Here is a 24,475-nt window from a genome sequence, read left to right as displayed (position 1 = left end):
TCCACTACTAAACTTAGCTTCGAGTTTCAATGGACCATAAAACCAAAACATTAAAAATAAAAAAACCAAAACAATTTCTCACGTCAAGTTACGAGCACTAAACGCCACTTAAGCATAGGTCATTATAAGACAAAAGTACAGAGAAATACAATATGGCGATTAATCACCCAGTGACAAACCCCTTTTTTTGTAGTGATCCCATGACTTGGCACAAACACAGCTTCAAGGTGATGAAATTACAACCGAACCGATTTATGATTTTTAAGCCTTCCTCGATTATCAAAGGCGGAGAGAGAGAGAGAGAGAGAGAGAGAGAGAGAGAGAGAGAGAGAGAGAGAGAGAGATCCAGGAAGCTTAATACACTTCAATAAACTGTCGCATTCAAATGTCAGAATGTTATCTTAAGCCTTCCAGCCAGGGAGCAAAACAGTGGTGTGTCAGTTAACTACTCGAATTTTACTGAAGCGACTATTTTTAAAACAGCTTCATTTAACAGCCGAAGCAGTTGTTAAAACACAGGTAACGAGAGTAATAAATCATTGGGTTTAACGGCTACAGCAGTTTTTAAAACGAGAGTAATAAACCCTTGGGTTTAACAGCTACAGCAGTTATTAAAACGAGAGTAATAAACCATTGGGTTTAACAGCTACAGCAGTTATTAAAACGAGAGTAATAAACCACATTGGGTTTAAGCTAACCATTTATTAAAACGGGTTTAACAGTTACAGCAGTTTTTAAAACGAGTAATTAACCATTGGTTTTAACAGCTACAGCAGTTATTAAAACGAGAGTAATAAACCATTGGGTTTAACAGCTACGGCACTTATTAAAACGAGTAATAAACCATGGGGTTTAACAGCTACAGCAGTTATTAAAACGAGAGTAATAAACCATTGGGTTTAACAGCTACAGCAGTTATTAAAACGAGAGCAATAAACCATTGGGTTTAACAGCTACAGCACTTATTAAAAAGAGAGTAATAAACCATTGGGTTTAACAGCTACAGCAGTTATCAAAACATTAATAACGAGAGCAACAAACCCCACTGTTAAAATCATCACATACAAACGTCAACATGACCAAACTTATCTTTTACCGACCCAAACCCATGAGTTCCTCTATAATTCTTACCAAAAACTAACCTGAATGCAAACGGCCCTTGATGACGTTAAAAACCACAATTACCAATATCTCAAGACAAAGAAACCTGTGATCTAGACCTTGAATAAAACACAAAGCCCTGCTTCTCTCGGACAGCTAAAACACTCAAGAAAAACTTTACCGAGTTACACTTGCCAAGTGCTAAAGCATAAGAACGACGACTGCGCGCAGATCTAAAACGATTTAAACCTGATACCACGGTCGTAAAAATAATTAATTAATGAAATCAGTAAGTTCCTTCTTTTAGAATTAAGATAATTATAAGGAGATTAACTGGCTTAATAGGATGAGAAAACATATCACTGGTTATACATTACAGATTAACGAGCTTAATGTTACAAAATAATATCACTGATTATACGTTAAGCGTGACATGACAAACACGTCTCGACTTTTGCAATAAGCAAGACATGAGGCGCTGGGAATTGGCAATAAATAAATATATGAGTAAATAAAATATAGCGACATACTGCCAGATTGTATAATAAAACAGGTGGGTAACAGACTGGCTCATACAGTTGTATAAAACGATAAAACATTAACCTACTGTTTGGCGAAATGTCAGGTCGAAAAAGAAACTAATTAATACTTGAATGACGGGCACAGAAGAATTGGCGAGACTTAAAGAGTTTAATGCTTGTGATAACTGCTCTCTGTTGCAAGTCATGCAACATGATATATTATACATTTCTGTCTTCGGGTTTGGGCTGCATAAGGGCATAAAGTTGCCCAGTTTCATTACAAAGTGAGAGAATTGTCATTCTGGTGTAAATTCCTATTGTTCAAGACATATTTATGTCCTCAATAAAATACAAAAGTTTACAGAAGGAGCAAAAACGTTTCATACAATCCTTTACCACAATGATCAGTGTATGAAAGATAAAATTTATATATATATATATATATATATATATATATATATATATATATATATATATATATATATATATATATATATTTATTTAGAGAAAAGAAACATAAGGTTAATATATATCTCAGCTTTATATATAATAAAAGAAGCTAATTTCGGTTTATAATCCAAACATAATTCAAATTTCTCTGCTGCACTAATTAAGAAAACCTAACCTACAGCATAAAATCACCAAAGAATATGAGAGAGAGAGAGAGAGAGAGAGAGAGAGAGAGAGAGAGAGAGAGAGAGAGAGAGAGAGAGAGAGAGAGAAGCTTGTTTCTGCAAGATATACTCGTTCCCCTAAGGTAACGAGAGCCGTCTAATGAACCTGTATTATAAGGCCAAGTCGATGGACTGGCTTTTGCCCACCCGAATGTGAAGAGAGAGAGAGAGAGAGAGAGAGAGAGAGAGAGAGAGAGAGAGACTCATTCTCTTATACAAAACTACAAAAACCCGTTCAGTAACTCACCCTGTAAACTCAAAACTGATCCGTCTCCTTAAAAAATTCAAAACTCCAAAGACAAAATTCAAAGAAAATTTTCATCAAAGCCAAAAAAAAAAAAAAAAAAAAAAAAAAAAAAATCAGATGAAATCCAGACGGAACTCCAACAGCTAATAAAAATCCGGACGAGTTCCAAGACGGTCCGAAAGGCATCGAATGGCCAATCAGGAAGCGAAAACAACCCCCCTTTAACCAATCAGAAGCCAGCTCAAGGGCACCACGTTGGACAGGTAACAACCAAACTTGGAAGACGATCCCCTCTTGACGGCCTGCCTGGTTTTATTGATGAGCTGAATACTCAGCATGAGAGAGAGAGAGAGAGAGAGAGAGAGAGAGAGAGAGAGAGAGAGAGAGAGAGAGTTAAATGATGTTCAGAGAGAGAGAGAGAGAGAGAGAGGGGGAGAGAGATCAACACGACAGTAGCTTAGTTAGATGAAGGTCACTCACACACACACACACAATCACATTAGAAGCTTAGTTGAATAATGGCCAGAGAGAGAGAGAGAGAGAGAGAGAGAGAGAGAGAGAGAGAGAGAGTCAACACACCAGAGGCTTAGTTAAATGATGGTCATGGAGAGAGAGAGAGAGAGAGAGAGTCAACACACCAGAGGCTTAGTTAAATGATGGTCATGGAGAGAGAGAGAGAGAGAGAGAGAGAGAGAGAGAGAGAGAGAGAATCACATCAGAAGCTTAGTTGAATAATGGCCAGAGAGAGAGTCAACACACCAGAAGCTTAGTTAAATGATGGTCATGGAGAGAGAGAGAGAGAGAGAGAGAGAGAGAGAGAGAGAGAGAGAGAGATCACACACAGTTAGAGAGAGAGAGATCACACACAGTTAAATAACGGCCAGAAAGATCGGGGGAGACGATATTCCTTAAAAATACCGACACATCCCAGAAACTCAAGAAGAGAAACTTCGAAACTAAGAGTACGGATATGTAGGGTACGAAATGAGAACAAGGTACGGCTTCTGTAGGTACGGAGTACGTAGCCTGGTACGTAGAACCACAGCTTGCACGTACAGGAGACACTACAGCTAATGAATACTTTTTCCTGGGCAATGACGGTGTAAATTTGCCTGTAAAACTGTAGTAACATTAAAGAACTTTACTTAGAAAGCAATCTCTCTCTCTCTCTCTCTCTCTCTCTCTGACCATCATTTATCTATACGACTGATGTTTTAATCTTTCTCTCTCTCTCTCTCTCTCTCTCCATCACTTAACCAAGCTTCAGAACTCACTCTCTCTCTCTCTCTCTCTCTCTGACCATCATTTATCTATACTACTGATGTTTTAATCTCTCTCTCTCTCTCTCTCCATCACTTAACCAAGCTTCAGAACTCTCTCTCTCTGACCATCATTTATCTATACTACCGATGTTTTAATCTCTCTCTCTCTCTCCATCATTTAACCAAGCTTAAACCTCTCTCTCTCCATCATTTAACCAAGCTTAAACCTCTCTCTCTCCATCATTTAACCAAGCTTAAACCTCTCTCTCTCCATCATTTAACCAAGCTTAAACCTCTCTCTCTCCATCATTTAACCAAGCTTAAACCTCTCTCTCTCTCTCTCTCAGGCCTCAACAACCACAGGTTTTTCATGTAGCACTACACCAATTCTACAGACATTTCTATATACGTAAACCTCACATCTACAAAGAAGCAACTGAACTCTTAGCAACGCATTCCTCTACATCACCTTCTAAAACAGTTTGCATTTTAATCCTTTCTCCCCCCCTGACACGAAAGAGAGAGTAAGAAAGGAAGAAAAAGAGGGGGGGGGTAGCCCGGATAGAGTTACAAGGGGAATTGGGGAGGGGGAGTAATTACGGATTCCCTTCCCCACCCCCCCTAAATCATGTGGGTTGTTACAGCACAGAGGGAAGGTGGGTCACTGGCAGGCAAAGCAAGACTTATTGATCCAGTACACAACACGAACTGTAATATACATACATCCCTGAAGGTGAGATGCATATTACAGTTGCTGTGGTGTTGCTGTTGCTGTAATGTTGCTGTGATGTTACGAACACGAGACGCTTGCTGTGACTTCTATATTGGTGTTCGGACCGTGGTCAGGTTCAATACAAAACTGTAACGTTATGGTTTACTGTTGAAACTATCCCATGGGAGCATTCCCAAACGGATCTGGTAATGTTAATATGGTTTCAGTATGAACATCAACTTCATGTATTCTAAAACAGGTCCGAATGGATGCCAACTTTAATGGGAAGGTTGCAGATAACGACGTGAATCAATGAAACTCGTTATTGGTAGAAGGAAGAAATAAACGCAGGTAACAATGTAATTCAATGAAACGTGTGTATGTATATATAATATAGGTATAACCAAGAAATAAAAGATACAGAATTTCAAACTGCATTATCATGTGATCGTCTTTAAAGGAATAGAGATATACAACAGAATCCAAACATAAAGTTTTATATAACTACAATAACAATGCTGGCTGTTAAGAGACGAAACATTAACCTGAGAGGAAAGAAGGTTTAAAGCCCTTGCTAACGCAATCTTCACGTTACCTTTTGCCATACTAAAAAAAAAAAATCTATACCGATTTTCTCGCAAAACACAACATTCAAAACTGAACTACAACCTTTGGGACGTACAAAGAACTGGAAATAAACAAGTCTCTGATAACTGTGAGCAGAATAAACAATCCGTTTTTCTTGCAGCTCGCACACGAAAAACAATTACAGTCGACGGTCCTTGCATTAGAAAAGAAACTAATAAAAACGACGCAGTAATAATTGAACAAATAAACGTCCGCAATAAAGCTGTGTGAACGGCAACGGGGAAGCGTAAACACGTAGATGGGATAACACACAAAAAGAAGGCAAAAACAGAAATAACGGTTAGAGAGAGAGAAGCAAGAGAAAATATAAAGAAATAAAGGATCAGAACGCAGGAGCAAATAAGGGAGCGGAAATAAGAAACGGGTGGAGAAATAAGGGAGAATGTATATCAGATTGGACAGCGAGGGCCTGCGCGTGCGCAAGTGCTAGGGAAGAGTGAAGAACAGGAGGAGGAGGAGGAGGAGGAGGAAGCAGAGAGAGAGAGAGAGAAAAGGAAGGGGAAACAACAAAGGCGAGGGGAATGAAAAGAGGAAAAACGTAAACATTTCAAGGAACAGCTTCGAAGGGAAGAAGGGAAGGGAGAGAGAGAGAGAGAGAGAGAGAGAGAGAGAGAGAGAGAGAGATACACCGTTAACACTGGTTTCAAGAGAGGAGGAGGAGAGAATCACTTGCGCATGCACGAGCGCAAATGTACCTTTTGACTGGTTGTGTTTCTCTCTCTCTCTCTCTCTCTCTCTCTCTCTCTCTCTCTCTCTCTCTCTCTCTATATATATATATATATATATATATATATATATATATATATATATATATATATTATTGTCACTTCTTTCTTGAGGCCCCTTCTCTCTCTCTCTCTCTCTCTCTCTCTCTATATATATATATATATATATATTATACATTCATTCTCTCTCTCTCTCTCTCTCTCTCTCTCTCTCTCTCTCTCTCTCTCTCTCTCTATATATATATATATATATATATATATATATATATTAGTCACTTCTTTCTTGAGGCCCCCTTCTCTCTCTCTCTCTCTCTCTCTCTCTCTCTCTTTACCCTCTCCTACATGACATTAGTCTTCTTTTATTTCCCCTCTTCCTCCATTTATTTCCATTACTTGCGTCTCCCCTCGCTTCCATCCCCTTTCTATTCTCTCTCGTCTCGGCTGTAATTCTCCGTCCCGTTTCCCCTTCCATTTTACCAATTACTTTTCCCTTCCCTTTCCCCTTTCTCTCTCTCTCTCTCTCTCTCTCTCTCTCTCTCAATTCTAGATCGTCCTCGCAGCAAAAAAAAAAAAGTTAAAGAACGGAAAGCAAATAAGGAAAGGCAACATCAAGATAATAAGATACGCATGGCCTTCGATATCAAGATTACCACCGGAAGTTCCATTCTCTCTCTCTCTCTCTCTCTCTCTCTTTATAAACCGTCCCTGCTAGAATTCCCCTCACTTCATCTCACTCCTTCTGGGATTCCCATATTCCCACCCTATTGTTATTACAACCCTCTCTCTCTCTCTCTCTCTCTCTCTCAACCCGAAATGGCGGTGGGTAATTCAACCAGAACCTCCAATAGCATATTCCATTAATTTACATTCAGCCGGTATACATACATACCATGACGCTGCTACTACCACTAACACGCTCTCTCTCTCTCTCTCTCTCTCTCTCTCTCTCTCAGCTTCATGAAGGGTTCAGCAGCTACGTCACCGGGAGGAGCACACAGACTATAGCTTCAATCATTCATCTTTAAAATGTGATGAAGTTCCTCATCGATTCCCGATCGATTCCTAATCGATTCCCGATGAATTCCCGATCGAAGGTCTTCCGCTATCATCGAACTATATTCTCCGGAAGTAGTGGCTTATAAAAACTACATCTACAAGCATTAAAATAACTTAAAAAGAATAAAATAATAAAACGGACACCGATATCACACGCGGTGGACTTTTAAAAATCTTCCCCCAACTCTCTCTCTCTCTCTCTCTCTCTCCCCTTTGTTCTCGCCGCCGTCATCTTCGAAGAAAGACTTTAATCTCTTATTATCTCTGCTTTCTTCGAACCTCTTCATCTATTATGATTTTTTTCTCTCTCTTCTTCTTGTACTCCACTCTCTCTCTCTCTCTCTCTCTCTCTCTCTCTCTCTCTCTCTCTCTCTCTCTCTCTCTCTCTCTGCTTCATAATTACATTAAACCTCGATTACCAAACTTGTTACTGCTAATATAAGTAATTCACATCAAGTAAAAAAAAGAAGGGGGGGAATGAAGAAGATGAAGTTTGGCAAAAGAGCAACAAAAGAAAAAAAAAGGAGGTGGTGAGAGGAAAGGGTAATAATGATGAGAGAAGTGAAGAAAACGGGAGAAGACTGAAAATGAGAGAGACTTCCTGCACAGACAACTTTTGTCTTCTTTCTATGGCTCGATTCGGCTGAGAATTTCCCTCCTGAAGAAAAATTCACTTCCCTCCCTCCCTCCCTTCCTACCCAATGACTGAAACCCTCCCCCACCATTCTCGGTCTCCAAATCCCTCCCTCCTTCCCCAAATCCTATGCGGAAGAGAGAGAGAGAGAGAGAGAGAGAGAGAGAGAGAGAGAGAGAGAGAGAGAGAGAGAGAGAGAGAGAAATCGCCGAACTAAATGGTGTTGAAAATGGCACAGAAATACCTTGGTCCAATTATTACCTTCCAACGGGATGCGGAGAGAGAGAGAGAGAGAGAGAGAGAGAGAGAGAGAGAGAGAGAGAGAGAGAGAGAGAGAGAGAGAGAGAGAATAACAGGATGACACCAGCATTATATGAACGCCCAAATCGATAGCAACAATACGTGACTAAAGCATATCGACGAGACTTGTGACACACAGAGAGAGAGAGAGAGAGAGAGAGAGAGAGAGAGAGAGAGAGAGACATCAAATGTTCACCCTAATCACCCGTCTTGTGTTCCAGAATAACACAGCAATAAATTACAAGAGAACTTCGCGTGACTTATCACTTTCACCCTTCGACGGAGCGAGTGAATTAACTAAGAGATATACTAAGAGATATACAGCTGTGTCCTTAAACACTTGTGTATCGAACGAAAAGAAAAATACCGGCTTCTAATAAGAAAGATAAATGAGTAGATACTGTATATCAACCTCACATAATAATATATATATATATATATATATATATATATATATATATATATATATATATATATATATATATATACATATACATACAGTATATATACATACAGAAAATGTCACTTATACAAGTGTGATTTCTTTATATACACAAACTATATATACATACATACATACATAGGCTACATACACAATATACATACATACATACACATATATATATATATACTCCTATTACATAGGCCTACAATAGTATGCCCAAGATCATTCTCTACAAATGAATACTAAATACACCACCTCACCTTTATATTACATACCAACGAGAGAGAGAGAGAGAGAGAGAGAGAGAGAGAGAGAGAGAGAGAGAGAGAGAGAGAGAGAGAGAGAACTGAATTTTACTAATGAGGTCACAAAGCCTCACAATAAATTATAGAATAGTCAAACCTTAAGAGTGCTAGCACAATGCAAGTATGGTGATGAACAAGAATTCCCCATTAGTTTATGAATCAAAATTTCTCATTCATTTTATTTTTTGTTGACACTGAAAGAGCTATTTAGCTCTAATTCAGTATATGAAAGACCAATTTAGTCTAATTAATTCTGTCAATTTCAGTTAGTTTAGTTATTTCAAGATTATGCAAAAGAACAGTGCAAATTTGTGTACAAAACTGTATATTTACATTTTTTTTTTATTTTGGTGTCATCAGTCAACATCCCTCTATGTCAGTCTGTTTGTTCACACGTAATCTGTCATTGTCAAAGTTAAAACTGTACGCTGGGTATGAGAACAAAGCACAACCAATGTTTATTATCTACCTAATCTCTGAGCAAACCTATTTTATAACAGCGAGCGTTCTCTATCCTCCATTATCAAAGCGATTTAACCGAGAGAGAGTGCTGGTAACCAGAGATTTTTGTATCTTTCCCGACGCAGGAAAAATGTAAAATATTTAATCGAAATTGTTGGCGAACCAACGGAGATTTAATCGCCAAAGAACAGTGGCTTTGGGAGGTCCGGGAATATTTCTTTTCCTTCCAAAAATATGTATTAGCAAAAGCATTTAGGAACGATATACCAGCATAGCAAAGATGATTTACCCAAACTGTCTCGTCCGCCACGTGTTAATCAGAATCTCCTCATTTCAATATAGGCCTAGGCCTAGTGGGGTATCGGCCTAGTATCTGTCTTCTCACAGCCATTTTTATTTTCTCTGCCTCTTAACAATATTCCCAAGAAGGAAACATTTCCACTTTAGCCATTTCTCTTAAGTAAATGAGAAACTAGCCTCCATTACTTCGAGACAAACAGAAGACAAACGCTTAGACCCATAGCAGACGACCTCGTGTTTATACCCTGAGTACACATCGCTACATGCAAAAGGAAATTCTATCCTGTGTGAGCGCTTTCAAAATCACTCGAGTATGGAAACTGATACTGAAGAAAACGCCCATAATACCGATAACTTTTGTTGTTGTCAGATAAAGGTAGTCCCAATGCCAGCACGGGATCTTGTTGGGAAAGACAGAACCAGACAAAACAAATTATTTCATATAATTCCCAATTATAACAAACCAACATTTGTAAAAGAAAAAACCAATTTAAGAGTGAGAACGAGATTCTTATTTATCAAACACTACCTCTCATTCTGAAACACACGGAGAGAGAGAGAGAGAGAGAGAGAGAGAGAGAGAGAGAGAGAGAGAGAGAGAGAGACCACGTGGTCGTTCCTGGTCCTCGGTGTTGGGAAGCAGTGGTGGTCGAGTGAGGAAGAAAAAGGAAGAGTGGGGGGGGGGGAGGTAGAGTAAGGCATTAAGCCAGAGTGTGGAAAAGAGGGTTTACAGAAAAGGAAAAAGCTTCTTCCAGAAGAGAGAGAGAGAGAGAGAGAGAGAGAGAGAGAGAGAGAGAGACGACCATATGGTACAGAAAAGCAGTAAAGAAACGAGTACATAAAGAAAAATGGGGAAAGGGAAATGGGGTAATGAAAATAGGATAAAATACTAAAAGAGAAAAGGAAAGCATGCAACAAATTTAAAATAATAACAATTGTAATCTCTTCTAAAGCAGAAGTAATTTATCCCAAGAGCTAAAACGGTTAGGCCTAAAATCACAACTGATTATTTCACAATGTGTAACAGATGATACAAATAAATTAATAAAAATAGTTATTTTGTGAACCCCCCAACAAATAATATGTATATTGGAAAGTAGACTCTGGTATCAGATATCGTTAATTTAAAGTGTGTGTGGAATTGGGAACAAATATGACTGAGGAGTTTAGGCCTATGTATTTTCGTTAATGTTAATAGGCCTATACCTTAAGTTCTAAACCATGTTAGAATGTAATGATAAATACGATGCAGAAATACGAGGAAATTTTAAAACCATGCAAAATGACTGATGACAACGTACTGCACTGTAAAAATGTAAATGACATAAGCTGTAAGTAATATTTAAATTAACATAAAACTGTGAATATCACAAATTTCGGTCTATTTCTACAGTGAGTCTAACAAAACATCACAACCGCCGACCGTCACACTGCTTCTACCTTCCCTCTTTCCTCCCTCCTACCAGTTATTTCCTCCTCCCTGCTTGTGGCATTTCCTACCATTTAATGAAAAGGAAAAAGAAAAAGAAAAAAAAAAAACTCCGTTTGCGTGTAGCGCATTTCCTGTTTTACCTGCTGCCGCTTTTACACATATGACAAACTACTGTATTATTATGGCGCAGGGAGGGGAGGGGACGGGAGGGGGGTGTAGTACAAGAACTTTACGACACGACAAATGTGTATTCAAGGGGAAATGGAGTTTTACTTTTTGTATAACAATCATATTCTTCTCGCACATCGAGCCTTGAAAACCGCCTAACAAGAATGATTGCTTTATTATTATTCTATTCTCGATGTCAGTCTGCACGGAAAATATGTAAAACTACGAAATATTCTTCAATTTCTTCAACATTTACTTTCCTTCCTCGTCATTTCAACGTGTTTTCAGAGACTTGGCTTCTTAAAATGTCTACGCTGCACGTCCCAGCTGTCATGTGACAGTTAGAAGTGCGTACCACTTTTACAGATCCACACACCTCAGTGTTCTGCATGATTAAACTGGATCGATTAAGCATAAAATTGTTACGCTCCTGCCAGTTTCTGATGTATTTGAAGGTTTAAGGTGCTGTTACAAAATAAGAATACAGTATTCTATAAGCACTGCGGTACAACCCATCGGAATACCGATGCACCGTGTGTATGTATGTAGGCCTATTTATATAACTTTTAGGTTTTATGGTTAAATTGGAAGTCGCTCAACTATACACCATAAATGAACAGGATGTTCATAGCGTTACTTGTGCTGTGTTTATTGGGCACAGGGTCATACAAACAGACACAGCTGTGAAAATTACAACCGTATAAAATGAATTTAACAGAAATCCCGTCAAAAGGGACACGCTGGTGGACTAAGAAGAGAGATAAGTATTAAGTCTATGGATACAGGAATGAACAGGAACTCCACATACGGCAAATATAAGTTTATGAAGAGGCTCCAGTGTTTCAAGACAAGATTATGCCTACTGTTTCAATTAGCAGCCAGAAGATCAAATAAGGAAACAACTCGGGTCTTTGTTTCCTTTTCAGACATCCTATGGAAACCAAATTTCCTAAAATGTTAAATAAACAATACCATACCGCTCTTCTTCCCGTGTGTGTGTTCCTCTTATTGTGTCATACGACCAAACGTGCAACTGCTAACCTAACCATAACCACACAATTACAGTGATCAGCCTAAGAACAAAACAGCGACGGTTACTAACATGTAACCACAAGCATTACCGGGATAACATACCCTATGTTTCCCTCCCCGACAAAAAAATAAATAAAAAAACGCCGCCCGGAGATTATCGTACTATTCAAAAGCAACCCCCTAACCCCACTAACTAGGCTAATAACCTCCCCCCAGAATCAATCTGTGGCTTAAACAAACTACTTCACGTAATACAACCCTATGGAGACAAAATTCACACAAAGGGTGCTGCTGCCTGAGAGAGAGAGAGAGAGAGAGAGAGAGAGAGAGAGAGAGAGAGAGAGAGAGAGAGAGAGAGAGAGAGTTGAAAAATCAATGCAAGCATTTTCATGATCATTTTAAATGGCTGCATTAATGCTATTACTATCATCCGGCGCCATTACCCACAAACCAACAGAAGCTAGTACAGTCATATCCGAGAATACGAATTTCAGTGCACCATTCCCTAAACCAGGAATGGCATTACCATTACTGGTATATTACCATTACCCCACAATGCTCGCAGTATCGCCATCACCTACGATACTGGGCCATGCAAGCAATTTCTTGCCGAAGAAACGGAACGGATTGGCATTGCTTTGCCTTGCCACTAACGTCTTGCAGGTAACACGAGAGAGAGAGAGAGAGAGAGAGAGAGAGAGAGAGAGAGAGAGACTCACAAATAGAAATAAAATGGCTAAGGAAAATGCCAAACCAACGGAATTGTAACATTATCATTTTAACTTAAACAGGAACAAAACAGTTTAAGTATATACCATGCACAAAAAACTTGACTGATTTTCTTTCGTTTGTTAAAATAAATATATCACTAGATGTATTCCACACACACACGCACACACACAAACATTGTAACATTATGAATGACTACTACTGTAATCTAATAGCGTTCTGTAAAGTTAAAAATGGCAATAAAATTGATGTTAACACAAGAAAACTATGTATTTAGATTAACTAACTTCTATAATCCTCATCACTTGTGATCACAGAATGTATTTATATCTGTCTATCAACGAAGCAACATAGTCTAATATTTATATAGGCTGACATACCCTGACATATTCAACATAACCGACGCATTTAATTTTCCTCATAACTAACTTAATGAACACACCCCACCCATATATAATAACCAAGCCGACACTGTAACCTATACGGTTATAACAAGAGCCCCCTCGTTCCCAAAGCAACTAGGGAAACAGGATACAGAAACTTGACTGAAAGTCTGCTACAAGGTAGGTTAGGGTTACCTGGCCGGTTATTGATCCGACTCACGTGAATAAACGAAATCCCTTTACATTATTATTTCCTACAGCTCGATTTTGGGCTGAAGACGAGATAGCCTTTTCTCCAAATGAATACTTGATGCTTCTATTTACTTAGCATTATAGAATATATAATGTACAGGCAGCTCTCTCTCTCTCGTGTGTGTGTATATATGTGTATAGGCCTATATATAATGTAAGTGTATAAATTCATCAGTGCTTGTCTGTGTGTGTGTGTGTGTGTGTGTATGAGAGAGAGAGAGAGAGAGAGAGAGAGAGAGAGAGAGAGAGAGAGAGAGAGAGAGAGCACGATGGTTGCATCATGTAAGATTCTGTTGCGTCCTACAGCTTAATCTTTCACAACTATTGCAATAATGGGCCGTTCCTAATGGTTAAGATTGTGTCTGAACAAATACCCCAAAATTTACCCTACTTACTGAATACAGCACGATTTCTACAACTCTCATTTACATAAATATAACTCAACTACATTGCTACTCTGGAAATAATAATAATAATAATAATATAATAATAATAATAATAATAATAATGATGTGTCAATTAACCCATTTTAAACATATGAAACTGGCCCCAATAGCCTATCACTAGTCCTGTGTACTGAGAGAGAGAGAGAGAGAGAGAGAGAGAGAGAGAGAGAGAGAGCGCTCTCTTCCTATGTGCAGAGACCTCGGTCATATGACAAGAACACCCACCACATAGTGGCGACCAGCACAGAATTAGGTTATGACATGGCATGTTTTGACCAATGGCTAATTCAGAGAAATAACCTTGTTACAACACCCAAAAATGTCACAACATGATGTTATTGTAATAATTAGCAACTTTATTTATTTAGCCATCATTAATCAACAACAATAAAACCAACTGAAGTCGAAACATTTAAAAGAAAAGTCCTTCACGTTCTAACCCTTAGCTAAGACTTATGACTCAGGCATCGGCTTCGTTACCAAGACATCAGGCTGGTAATTAAGCTTTTAACCAATTATGAGTCTTATACGAATATAGCACAGTGGAAATACTTGGCTAACCTAATATTATATATATATGTATATTTATACACATATATATTTATATATAATTACAAAACAAAGGAAGACTGCCAACGAAATCAGTTGATCTCTCAATCAACCTCGTTTGGCAAATGCCGGCATGAAAGATTTTCGACCTTACGCTATCAGCACTTAAGACCGATTTTCGCAAAGACCGTCGAGATCTACAACAAGCCAGGGACTCGAATCGTATCATAATAACAAGCTGTAAATTCAAAGTTGAAAGGCTAACCAAGTTTGACTTGGTGTCGTGTTATTTAAGCAAGCGACGCTGATTGCTTGTTTGTGAAGTGCGGCTCTTATCTCGTTTTCCTTAACTGATAGCCGAGAGATGAACTGGATAATGTTGACGGAGATGTTTAATATGCAATGGAAGTATTGCGTCATTCATTTTCAAAAGAAATTAATTTCTACGAACTTTCTGAAAGCTCGGAAGCGTCAGCTAGACCTAGTAGCATCAACATCATAATGGCATGTAATATTTGTACATATCGCAAGGCCTGAAGCAAAAAACCAACTATAAATTAAAGTTACTTCTATCATAATACCCAAATATTCGTAGCCTACCCATCTCTTAAACCCCACCAACCCTTCCCCCCCCCCCAAAACCCTTCAACATGGTTAATAGAGGGTCTCATCTATGTAGACACCTCATCCATCTCACTCTCGTTTCTCTGCCGTGTGTGTGTGTGTGTGTGTGTGTGTGCTCCCTAGATCAAAATTACACTGAATAATACCTCCAGATTGACTGTTGGCAATGTATCATAAAAATACAAAGTTATAAACACGGGTACTGTTCAGAAAACGATCTGATTTAGTCATTAATAAGGAAGTGAAATAGTTCCCAATTTAATTAAATAGAAATAGTTAACAATTAAAAGTAAATACAACAGAAAATATATATAGTAAAGCTTATATAAGAGAGAGAGAGAGAGAGAGAGAGAGAGAGAGAGAGAGAGAGAGAGAGAGAGAGAGAGCCCACATAAAAAGTTTTACCATCCTCCAACATGGCAATATCAAGTCTCCTCTGAGAAACAGTCTCAGTTGCCATCTCCTCCATTATAGACCCATAAAAAAATAACAGCAGTCGCATATAAAAAAATATATAACAAACACAAATGAAAACAACGGTTGTCACGGTGCTGGGGGGAGATGGTTTTAGATAACAATTCCAGTTTCAAAGAAAATATTTAAAAAACACTACTAGAAAGATTACTTGGGTCTAGTTCAAGGCAAAATTAATTAAAGAATACGTTAATGACATCAGTCAACATGCCATCTTTAACAGGGAAAGGACAGAAATGAACAAAAATATACATCTAAATAAAATCTTGCATAAAACATTAAAATGAAACATTAGAACGATCAGTTCAGCCTAGTTCAAGACAAAATTCATTAAAGAATACTAGCCAGGAGGCCATCTTTACCTGGGCAGGAACATAAAGGAACAAAAAGGAAGAGAAATATCTAAGCCAAAAAGAAGAAGAAAAAAAAAACAGGCCAGAATTTGTAAAACTCTTTCTGTCAAAGTTAAGTGCGTTAGTTTGTGGCCTTTGGAGGACAGCAGAGGAGGATGACACATGAGAGGCAACGAGTTGGGGGGGGGGGTGGGGGTTGGGAGAGGCATGTTACCAGAGGAGAGAGAGAGAGAGAGAGAGAGAGAGAGAGAGAGAGGATAAGTGTGAGGAAACCTTACTCTAACAGATGCTCCCCCTCTACCTCATAGCCAAATCCCCTTCCCCCCTCTACAGGGGTAGGAGGCTGGGGGAGGGGATTAGACAGGACAACACCAGAACCCCTCTCCAGAACCCTCACCCTTTCTACATTTCTACCTGTGATAACGCCAAAGGTGATTGCAGTGGCTGAAGGGTTGAGGAAGGGGAGGAGGGAGGGAGGGAGTGGAGGGAAGGAGAAAGGGAGGGAGCAAAGGACAAGGGGATGCAGGACGGGGTGGATTGGGTAATGGAGTGAGGAAGAAAGGCTTAGGTTGACTTACAACCTACTACTCAAGATGGCTGACGATATGCAGAAGAATTCCACACACAAAAACTGATAAACAATGACACGTTTAAGGTGCTTGCATGGGAGTTAGCGCTGCTTTTTATATATATATATATATATATATATATATATATATATATATATATATATATATATATATATATATTTCACAATATGGATTTCCTGGTTTCATATTGGAAAATGGATTTCAACAGGGTAAATGTTTACCCAAGAATAAGCCGTTCATGGACTAATGGCCATTTTTCATGACTGACAAAGATAAATAAAAATAACGCAGGCATGGTGTTTATCTAAATTTTTATCAAAGTAAATATCAAATCTTTTATATTAGTTACATAGTTAAAACCTGAAATTTGACGGTATGATTACTTATGCACACAACTGAAAACAAGTGTTTACACACACACACACACACACACACATATATATATATATATATATATATATATATATATATATATATATAAATTCCTTTAAATTGTTGAAGACCCAAGCCTATTTGGTAAATGCTCACATGTATCTGAGCATTTTGAACAGGCTACTATACGCAAAATATTCTATGCTTTACTGTGTGTATGTTTGTGTATAGGAGAAATAAATACGAATTGTAATATTCGGCCCACCACTCTTGCAAAGCATTTTATGTACACGAAATCCTATGACTTACAAATAAAAAAAAAAATCAGACACCAAGATCAATAACATATATATACGTTGATTACGGGGTTAAAATAATATCCAATAGCCAAGCGAGAGAAAAGGAATAATAAAACATAAACAACAGAAATTTAGGGAAAAACGAAGAGATATTGCCTGAAATAAAGCCTGGCCTCCAATTAGGATTTCAAAGCCTCTCTAAAAAAAACAACACAAAAATCAATTGAAGACTTACCGTGCTCTCACAATGCTCGGTGCTATCCTGTCAGTGGGATTATTAGCACTTTTTGGGGGGTATTTGTGTAAAAAAGCGATGGTAATCAGGCGAATCAAAATAAATTGTAAAAAGAAAAAATGACCCACGGACAAAGAGGTGTAATACCGGGCAATATATGTATAATTATATATATACCTGCTTGCAAATCAAAATGCTACAAACACTAAGAGGTAACAAAAAAAAACAGCACTGGCACATTCACTATATCACTGACCACTACAACATTTTTTTTTTTTGTAAAATATATATATATATATATACTTTTTTTCTTATATACAGGACGTTGATGGAACAAAACTACGAAAAGGACAACAAAGCGTCGGCGTTGACGTATCCAGCAGGAGAGAGGAGGAGGGCGCCAGAAGACCAAAGGTATATCCCCGATGTGGCAACACTGCAGGAGGTCCGAAATTCTCTTTAAAATCAGGCTGGGAGCGACATATAGTTTTAATTCCCGGCTGTAATCCAAGATTTGCAAATGTCACACACAACACGAGCCTCCTTCCGTGAAGTCACCCCCCTCACAACACACTAAATGCCCCTACGAGTGAGAAATCGCACCGAAATGCTATAGTCCAGTGGCGTGCGTAAGGGGTGTTCTCGGGTCGACAGTTGGTAAGATTCTGTACGTGGAGTCACTCCGAACCGCCACACTCCCCATCCTTACCACACCACGCTATTTCGTCGCCATTTCTCTCCCCTCACCGGCGACGAATCCCCATTCAAGCGACCTCACCCGCCAAACTAGAATCAAATCTGTATGTGGTATAAATAACAACGCTCAAACTTTATGATTAAACACTGAATAATGGGCGTCAAGTTGCTCGTATTGCAGCGCGTGGCAACTTTCCCCGGCAGCGGCTTTACGCCCTAAACCCTCGATTTTGATACACATTTCAGAGTTCCCATCGACGGATGTAACGAATGAATCTTTTATTATTATTAATATGCACGCATATGGCTTAATTGCATGCTTATTTTTACATTTCGGCGCTGAAATCAATATCGCGTCGTATTATGCAAAAAGGAGAAACCTTGCACTTATTATTCACGTTCTGTATGCCATAAACTACCACGATATAAAGAAATATACTTACGTGTCCGGGCGTAGACTCATTTATTCAAATTTCTGTACACAACAGTCGACGGGGTTATTTTTCCTAATACGCAATACATTTAAGAGCAAGCTCTTCCTACATATTCCTAAGATAAACTTATCTTTGACGGTTATGAACATAGGATGTCATGATAAGCAATAACCCGAACACGGTATTGACTTCGCAAAATGAAGAGAGAAATTAGCAACAAAGGAATATGCAGTCGGGTTTTCAGGAACTAATCAATACGACCAGAACTGCACCAACAACTGTAGCATTAAGAGTCTGGGTGAACAAACACCGGAGGTAGTAGGTAGTAGTTCGTTTCAGCATGACTTATAATGAATACGTAACGACGCACACAAAAAAAGAAATTATGGCCCTTATATAAAACTAACCTGATTGTCAACCAACTACATGTTGGAAGTTTACGTAATCGTTGTACGTCAAACCGTATTGTCACAATTTTACTTTTATTTGTGTGTGTGTGTGTGTGTGTGTGAGTCTGAGAGAGAGAGAGAGAGAGAGACGTTAAAACGAAAAAAGGGAGGGAAATGTGATAAGATTAATGATTTTGAAACGCGAGCTTCCAAAGAAGGGAACTCATTACAGTTTTATAAATATCCAAATATCGGGGACATTTTCGGGGAAGGGCGTAATTGTGACGTGGAAATGCGGTGCATTTGAAAATATTTAAGAATTTTCGGGTGCAAGATTTTAAGGGGTAAAAAGAGAGAAAGAGAAAAAAAAAAAGTGCTTTCATTCGCATTTAGGGGTTCAGAACGCGGCGTTGGAACAACCTCTCTAAACGCTGCCCTTGTTTGAATGAACATTCTGAACCTAATGGTTACATAAAGTGCATAAATATCAGTGGTGTGTTTTAATTACATAAATCATAGAGAAATACAAACTCGCAACTAATTCACGTTTGAAAATAGTTAGTTGGAGACATTTGGCAGCTGAGTACATTCGCCAGGCTCAGCGTCCGCGCCAGCCATCGCAATCGCCTGCTTGTTTTCCAATGCTCTCATTTCAACGTTCCCAATTTATTAATAACCTCTAAGTCATTATAGACTAGGGCAAGTCTTGATTAGAATTCGTTTAGATAATCATAACAACTTTTCGAGAATTCTAACAAGTCTCCTAGAATTGTACTTGGAAGTGTAAAGGATATGTAACAATGCGTATAGCTATAGAGGACACAAGGGCGAGCTAGAGGACACAAGGAGAGAGAGAGAGAGAGAGAGAGAGAGAGAGAGAGAGAGGTAAAATATGTAATTTGAAGAGAGAGGGGAGGTGGTGTATTTCTAAAACTAGATACGTGAAGTACACGGGGCAGCGCATGCAGGCTAACAATATGCTGAGCATCAAATGCATGCTTACAGCCCGCATGACTATAGTATATAGTTCAGCATTTTTGAGTGGGAGCGGGTCAGCTGAAGTCGTGGGTCCGCTGAAGTACTGAAGCCGGGCTTCGAAACCCCCAGCCCAGCATACACATAGGGCCCAGCGTCCGCGTCCGCCATCGCGCCACCCCGGTCCCCGCGCGTGATATTTCATTATTTCCTATAGAAACTCGTAAGGAATCCTGAAATTTATGATTTCAGGAGATGCCCGGCCTTCTTACCCACACGCAGCATCAACAAAATCTCATGAATTCCAATTAAGAAGGCCGTAAGAAGCTTGTGAACTTCTAACCCTCGGCGGCCATCGCTCAGAGCAGAGCACGGCGGTGGTTTCATCAAGTGACGAGGATGCGCGCCGGCCATCGCGCCACCCTGCGGAGTCTCCCTCCCCACGGAGCGAGTAAGGCCAACCCGTTTTACTGATTTTCTTGTGATTGACAATTGACTAATGCAAAAATGTGTGACATCACTATAGACAAATACTATGGAGTCTCCTGAAAAAAGGTCCCGACGTCCGTACGTTTGTGCTACGCTCCCCGAGGAAAATAAAAGCGCCCAAATAAGTCTTGTCATAGATTTTCTTTCTTCGTTACACAGGGTGAAAATTACTTTGGTGTGACTGCATACGTTCCCACTAACGTCGATAATATTTTTACAAGGGTGCAGATATATATATATACATCAAATTCCAGCTCGAGTCGTCAAAACACTGAATATATAACGCACAGTTTTATAATATAACACAAACACAGACACGAGTCACAAACAATTATATGTAAAGTAAATTTCCTACATACCGCGTCTCTTTTTCTCCCCCAGTTCAAATGTTAATCATATTTAATAACTTACATTACGATATTATTGTTGTTTCGCGATGGAAGAAATTTTAAAGCATGATATACGCAGAGATAATTAAAACACAAATATACATTTTGCAGATACATCACGTCTCGCATTTTTCCATAATCCTTGCATGCAATTTATATTCCTGAAATACTATCAATATGATATAAATGCAGGAGACCAGTACACGATATGGGCTCATCCATTTATATACAACGTTGTACTTTGTACGAAACCCCGGCATTTGTGATGAATTATAGCTATTTGGCAACTGTCGGGTTCAGTGTTGCCAACTACCGCGGCCTCGACATGCAGTAGCAGAGCTGTCGTAAATCTATCTAACAGAGAAAGACTACACCGTGGCTTTTATTTTCTCGCCACGTTGCTCTTTATTCCTCTCTTTCCTGCTTCCTTTCTTTCTGGCTTTCCTTTTTTCCCTAGAATTCTTTGCCTATTTTGACTGGATGCAACAATTCTGGGAATTAGCTGGTGACAAGGGCGTTTACGGAACGAAATGGGAAAGAATATTCAATTCATTGCGCAGGCAGACAGGGCCATAAGGCAAATAAATAATAATAATAATAATAATAATAATAATATCTTTTATATCAGCTCGGGGCCATAATATACCAGGATACACTAAGCAAGAATCACACAATACACAAAATCTAGATATACTAGTACTAGATAAAAAGTTAATACTGACTACCCAACAACAGCTGCTAATAATAATAATAATAATAATAATAATAATAATAATAATAATAATAATAATAATAATAATAATAAAAGTTTCTGCAGATACAAAGGAGTGACAGCGAGGGACTGCTGACGGGTGAATACGATGTGATAATGCTTAATAATTATAATTACATTAATCACTTTATTGACAGTGATATGCAACTCAAAAAGAAATAATACAAAGCAGTACCGTGAATACAGTAGGCCTATGTGAGTGTACAAACACTGTCTTTCAAACTACACTAAACAAAAACACAGAATAGTAATACCAATAAGTGTGTGTGTGCGTATGAAAGCTCAGTGAAGAATAACATTATAAACATGTGCCGTTTGCGCTGCTGAGTAAAACACTCTCTCTCTCTCTCTCTCTCTCTCTCTCTCTCTCTCTCTCTCTAACCTCATCCCGAAGACTTGCATTAGCCAACCACCCATTCTTGGGAAAAGCTAATATTAATGGACAATTCAATTCTCGACCTTGAATCTGATAAGAGCGAATGAGAAGTCCTACACAGCTTTAATATAATCTTTAAAAAACAAATGAAAATGTCATGCAGCAGAGCGTATATACAGTTTTAATCATAAATCCTGAAGTAATTTGAGTTTCTCTTTTTTCTCATTATTGTAAAATTTTCAACGGGGAAAAAACATTACGATGCAGACGGGTTTAAAACCAGCCAGATATTTTCTTTTTTAAAATCAAAGACATATATATAATTTTTAGCAGGGTTTTGAAACACTGCGGATCTGAAGAATAACCGTGTGAACATTTGTGCGCAATTTGGGTCGAGGAAAATGAAATATACGTTTGTCACATTCCTTAATGCGCCGTGCATAAATAATCAATAAATAAATGGTGACAGTAACATACATGGATCTTTTGTGATAACAATTCCTACCCACATTTGTTTCAATGTATTCATGTTGTCAAGTCTACATATTAGAGAGAATTACTGCATTGATTGATTGAATATAGGATTTAGGCCACATCCCAAGCACCGGGACCCAGGAGGTCATTCAGCGCTGAAACGGAAATTGACAGAAAAAGGTCTGAAAGGCGTAACAGGAGGAAAACCTCAAAGCAGTTGCACTATGAATCAATTGTTAGGAGAGGGTTCAGGAAAGTAAGATGGAAGAAAGGGAATATGAAAGAAGGTACAGTAAAAGAAGCGAAAAGGGTTGCAGCTAGGGGCCGAAGGCACGCTGCAAAGAACCTCAAGTAATGCCTACAGTGCACCGCATGAGGTGCAGCGACGGCACTAGCCCCCCACGTGATTAAAGAGGATTGTGTACATGCATAAAAGTGTATGCAAATGAGATAACGAAAACAAACGTTTAAAAACCTCCAGACTTTTATTCATAAATGTTATTAATTAATTATCTAATTTGCAGAGAAAATGGGGAGAATAATTGACCGCACTAAGACACTGCGGTTGATACTAAATACAAAATTTTGTAGTGAACCAAGACACTGCAGAACTCGTTCAGTGGCAAATCACTTACCGAACACAAAACAGTTTCTTGGAGGAAAAGATTTGTTTTAACACGAAGAAAATAATTTCTGAGAGAGAGAGAGAGAGAGAGAGAGAGAGAGAGAGAGAGAGAGAGAGAGAGAGAGAGAGAGAGAGAGAGGGTCGATCCCGAAAGATCGCCAGGAAACGTTAATGCTGTGACTAACTGATCAGTTGTGAATTGTCTGGCGTAACAACAAGATTCCCTGATGTGTCTCCACATACATAAAATTTGCTTATTGTAATTTTATGTATGACACTTGCTTATTGTATTTCTTTTTCTTTTTTTTATGACTTTTGCTTATTATAATTTCTTGTATGACATTTGCTTATTGTATACTGGTATTTGCTTTTTTTTTTTTTTTTTTTTTTTTTTTTGCATGGAATCTATTTTGAATTTCGTTGGTGGGTATAGCAGCATGCTGCTACACTCCATTTGATGTTTGTCAATAAACTTTTTGAATTTGAATTTGAATTTGAGGACAGTCAGCACACACGTTCGCACATGCAAATACCAACACATCAATGTGTATGTACATCAAACATGCACACACACACACACACAATCTTCAAATCCTCAGGTGCACAGTTTACACTGCAAGAAAGAAGTCAGGTCAAATCCTCAGGTACACAATGGAACCGGTCAAGAAAGAGGAGGTCAGGTCAAATGCTCAGGTACACAGTACACACGGTCAAGAGAGAAGAGGTCAGGTCAGCCATCGCACCAACAGGGTATATGATTCATAGCCACCGTGATGACGTCACGTATCCCCAACGCTTCTGCGTGGTCGGACCAAAACAATGTGTGTGAGAGAGAGAGAGAGAGAGAGAGAGAGAGAGAGAGAGAGAGAGAGAGAGAGAGTGTGTATGTTTGTAGAATATAAACCTGTATGCATAAATTTCTGAATTCAGTGACATCACGTTTATTACCCAGCACTAAGTGCAAGTATATTTATGGAAAAATATTCTCTCTCTCTCTCTCTCTCTCTCTGTGGATTCACAACTGAGCAACCAGTGTTCAATCCCCCCAAAACCGCACGAGCAAAGACCGATGATATGGGCATGTTCCCTAAAACTCCAGATTGCGATTCATCTGCTATTTCCAGACAAACAAGATAGAAACAATAGAATTCACAAGATTTAGATATAAAAGATAAAAAGTTGCGACATAATAAATAGTTATAACGAAACGGTTCCTAATAATAATAATAATAATAAGAATAATAATAATAATAACAACATACAATTATTTATCAGCTAGAGACCACAGGCATTTAGAGAATTCAGGTAAAAAAAGATACAACAGAGAGAGAGAGAGAGAGAGAGAGAGAGAGAGAGAGAGAGAGAGAGAGAGAGAGAGAGAGAGAGTGTGGTAATCAAGCGTCCTGCCTGTCCATGGTGAAGGGATATTGGCAGAGAGAGAGAGAGAGAGAGAGAGAGAGAGAGAGAGAGAGAGAGAGGCTCACAGACTGAAAGGTATGTATCCTAGCCCTCTCACCACGGACAAA

General features: G+C 38.7%; 1 protein-coding gene across 1 annotated transcript in view; it reads right to left on the bottom strand.

Annotated features, from left to right (window-relative positions):
- The window catches only part of LOC136855495 (zinc finger protein 609-like), a 154,079-nt gene extending 136,608 nt beyond the window's left edge, over positions 1–17,471 (bottom strand). Inside the window, 1 exon segment of the mRNA XM_067132581.1 lies at positions 17,331–17,471. The gene's annotated coding sequence lies outside the window, so the exon portion shown is untranslated.
- Between the last annotated feature and the right edge of the window lie 7,004 nt (positions 17,472–24,475).

This window comes from Macrobrachium rosenbergii, chromosome 31 (genome assembly GCF_040412425.1).
Source record: "Macrobrachium rosenbergii isolate ZJJX-2024 chromosome 31, ASM4041242v1, whole genome shotgun sequence".
NCBI classification, from domain to species: domain Eukaryota; kingdom Metazoa; phylum Arthropoda; class Malacostraca; order Decapoda; family Palaemonidae; genus Macrobrachium; species Macrobrachium rosenbergii.
Note: the sequence above shows the minus strand (reverse complement) of the source record. Positions and strands in the feature narration are given on the sequence as shown.